The 4,072-nt window shown below is 39.5% G+C and overlaps 1 protein-coding gene across 1 annotated transcript in view; it reads right to left on the bottom strand.

Moving 5' to 3' along the window:
* Positions 1 to 3,399, bottom strand: part of PSD (pleckstrin and Sec7 domain containing) — a 188,762-nt gene extending 185,363 nt beyond the window's left edge. Inside the window, exons 1-2 of the mRNA XM_075610700.1 lie at positions 3,178 to 3,399; positions 1,794 to 1,978 (exon numbers count right to left, since the gene is read on the bottom strand). The gene's annotated coding sequence lies outside the window, so the exon portion shown is untranslated. The remainder of the gene's footprint in view (positions 1 to 1,793; positions 1,979 to 3,177) is intronic.
* Positions 3,400 to 4,072: the final 673 nt, after the last annotated feature.

The raw sequence follows: 4,072 nt of genomic DNA on the forward strand, positions 1-4,072 counted from the left end.
TTATATTTTAAGTCAAACGTCAAGTAAAGTTTGAGTAAGATCGTTGAATAAGTAATATTTCTTTCAGTCCATTCCATATTGATTTAACAATTAATGATACATGTATCACAATAATTTCAGTTTTAAGATATTTTATTTTTCCTTCTTTGCTGCACAGTAGGAATTGAAATCTGCATTCTTAAAAAAAAAAAAAACACATTCTTGCAATCCTTAATGATGCCCTAGATAAGCATAATATAGGAAACCAGGCACCATATTAAACCTACCCTATCTAGTGCTAACAATAATGGTACTGTACTAATAATTATTTCCCAGAAATCGTCAGGAGAGAGGTTGTATTTATGTTAGGATTGGGCAATAACAAAAAATGTCTCATGTTATTAGGAAATGTATAACTACATTTATCACGATAAGTATCTCTTCCACAGATAAAATGTCATGAACCTTTTAAACAAATGTTTAAAAAAATCTTTCAAAAACTAAACATATTTTTTTTACAAATTAAAGGTGTTTTTAAATAAATTATATTTTAATCTATGTAATACATTCTTACTTCCGCCTATCATTGAACATCATAGATAGGGGGGAGGAACAGAGGGGAATGGGGTAAACCAATACTCAGAGGAAACAGGGTGCTGCCATCATTGAGGGCTGGAGAGTGCAGGAAGGGTGCAAGAAGGGCCGGCGTTAGGGCAAGGCGGTTGCCTGGTGCCCTGTGCCTTCGTGGGCCCCGCTCTACCTCCTCTCCGCCCTCCTGTCGGGTCCGGAATCCAAACTCCGCCCATGGAGATCTGGGGGGTCCCTGAACAGGCGCAGGGACGCACCACTGCTCACCCCAAGATAGGTACATGGGTGGGGTTTGTGTGTTTATAGACAGCTGGGGGAGGTAAGAGGTAGTTGTGGGGGAGGTGCGTGTTCAGCAAAACGGCTTTCCTTCTGCAGCGTTGTCATGGCACCAAGTTGCCATGACAACGCGACATCATGTTCCGCCATGACGCTTCAAGATGGAGGTACCTCGCTGCCAGCATGCTGCCTTGGCCCAGCCAAATTATTTACCGTGTAAGGATCCCTTTTACATTGGCAGATTTGCCTTTTTATGAGGCCGCCGCATCTTGACACGGCATGTCTATAAAATTTCAATGACGCCCCATGTGTGACTGACAATAGTATCGCGATAATAAAATAATTCAATATGGACTGGTCATCATTTTTATTATTGTAATATTACTACCATAACGGCAATTATATTGTGTAACTCTAATTTATGTGAATGTTTCATGTTTTTTCTCCCCTGTTTTGACTTGGTCATCTAAGGGTTGGGGTTTTGTTATTATAATATGTTAGTTATAGAGAGGCTATGTACCACAAATAAATCACTGATCTTAGATCTGTTTATTTTTTGGCTTCTCTAAAGTAATTGAAGCATGCTGTGCTTTCCACTCTGCTGAGGGGCCAGATAAGACCTGTAAACATGCTTAACCTATTTGGCTCTATTTGCTAATTTGCTCAACATAAGGTCCTTTTTAATCCCTGCGATGCTAAACAGAAAATCTCATTTGTGCTATAAACGCTTTCAGTGCAGAACCAACAGAGCATTACATGGTAGAAATGTATACTTAGAAGACTGTGAAGAAAAAACAATACTGTACCATGGTTATCAGTTAGCAGCAATTTCTATAAATATACGGACATATGAACATATCTACACTTAACTGTGCAAAATACCCTGTGCTTTTTTATATTAGCTTTCCTTATAAGGAGCTGTTTTTATTGACAATCTTTTGGCAACTAACCTTCTCCTTTCATCAGGCTGAGATGTTAGGAATATTTGAAATGTTCTTTTACTTTTGTTGAAAGATCTGCATATGATTTAGGAGCGGCAAGAAAAGGACATTCAAATGACAATATCTGACCTGTCACAAAAGGATTTCACAATATGTAGCTAAAGGAAGCATCTTTTATTCCCTGGTGCTGTTTCCTGTGTGAAAAAAGGCCAATGTAGGATTAATAAATAAACATCGTTACACCTTCTACAAGTTATACATACACAAAATATTGGCACCCATTGCACCAAAATGACTTTTGTCATACATCACAATAAAATGTGTTCATATGTATGAAGAGAAGGAACTAGGTGTTTTTGTGCCCGGGGTTTCGCCAACTGCATCCGCCCTCCCCCCAAAAAAAACATTTGTATAGAACCAACGCAAAGCAATCTTGTAATATTTTTACTGTAGTTGTGAATCTTTTGTATGTTCTATCTCTCCTCTGCCTTTTTCTCTTTTCCCCCACACACACTTGCCTATCTCCCCATGTTTTCTCTCTCCCCCAAGTGCCTAGCTATAGAGCAGGGGCGGCCCGTCCTGGCGACAGACACTGGAAGCCATGACTCACTTCAGGGTTGGACCACTGGGCGGGCACTGTCCCTCTCTGCTGCCAGCATGCTCCCTTCTCCGCCAATCTCCTCTGCCGCACCCTACACTGCTGCACCTGGGACAGTTGCCCAAATCACCCCCCCCCTCTAGTTTCGCCTCTGTATGTGTATATATATATATACAGTGTTCGACAAACCTATACATTTGCATGCCCCCGGCGAGTGGATTTACCATCGTGGCAAGCTCCTATTGGCCCAAGCAGCACACGTGTGGTACTAGGTGGCGAATAGATTTTTTTTGTTCGGCGAGTAGATTTTCTGGTGATTTGTCGACCACTGTATATATATATATATATATATATATATATATATATATATATATATATATAAAATGGAAATATTACTGTGTGCTCATTTACATGTCTGCAACCCTGCCTTTCACCATTATCACCCAGCATACAGTGCTTCCACTGCAGCAAGGGATTCTGGGAAACGACATGCAAATGAGCTCACAGTGCCACCTTTTGCTTCAAATCCATATTGACATGGACCCCTAGAAGCTTATGGTTGCTGCATTGCACAGCTTTTCGGCACAACCTCGGTTAAGATGCATAGCCAGTAACCCTACCCACATATAGCTGTTTTGACCTTTTGGGTCTCATCAGTGTGAGGCTGGTTATACTGGCTTCGCAATTTGAAGCTATATATACATATATACAATGAGCAGCCACTTTACCCTTTGTTTCAGCATTTCCCCTTATTCCTTATACATTGTAAGCTCTCATGACCAGGCCCCTCATTACCTTCTGTATCTGTTCGCGCTTGTTAGTACAGTATGTAATTCTGTTTATGTAATTGATTTCACTCTGTACACCCACTGTACCGTGCTGCGGAAAAGATTGGCGCTTTGAAAAGAAACGATTATAATGTGTATTTGTAAATACAAATGGTAGTATTTAGCATTAGAAATCGTGGTTTTTAAAGCTTTTTTTTATCATGGATTTATGTTAATGGGACAGAGAAGACAGCGATGTGATCGTGTGTAAGAAATTGAAAATATTGTCTTCCTCCTGTTCCTATCCAGTCTGGAGCTCTTACAAAACTACGCTACAAAATGCTGTGCCCAACATGTGAGTTTTTTTTTTTTTTTTTATCCCTGTGACATTCCCAATATTACACAGGGGCACTCAAAGGTTTTTAAAGAATGAGAACATTTGTATAAAATATAGTATATACCTGTAGTGTTTAGTACATAATACATCCTAGTATCGACATGTATGGTGCAATAATGCCCCGATTGGTAGTTTCATAAATAACCCCATATATGTAACGTCTGCTACAAATCAGAACAAGTTGACATCTGTCTAAGGTGCTGCTTATATTACAGTTCTATATAAGGAACAAATATGACTATAATCAGTCATTATACAAATGCAGTTTATAAAATGACCCTACATGGGATACAGTCAATCTCCTAATTTATAAATTAACAGCGAGTTTTATATATATATATATATAATTTTTTTTAGAAATATGTACTTTTTCTTCTTTATGCAATTTAACAGCATTATTCTACAAAAAACAAATACAAGTTGCTCCCTCTCGGGCCTTTGGAGGTGACACGTGCAGAGCGCCTCAGTACGCATGTGCTGTGACGTATGAGAGCAGTATGGCGCGTTCCCACTTCCGGCCTCCGCC

The sequence above is a fragment of the Ascaphus truei genome, chromosome 8 (assembly GCF_040206685.1).
Source record: "Ascaphus truei isolate aAscTru1 chromosome 8, aAscTru1.hap1, whole genome shotgun sequence".
Classification (NCBI taxonomy): Eukaryota; Metazoa; Chordata; class Amphibia; order Anura; family Ascaphidae; genus Ascaphus; species Ascaphus truei.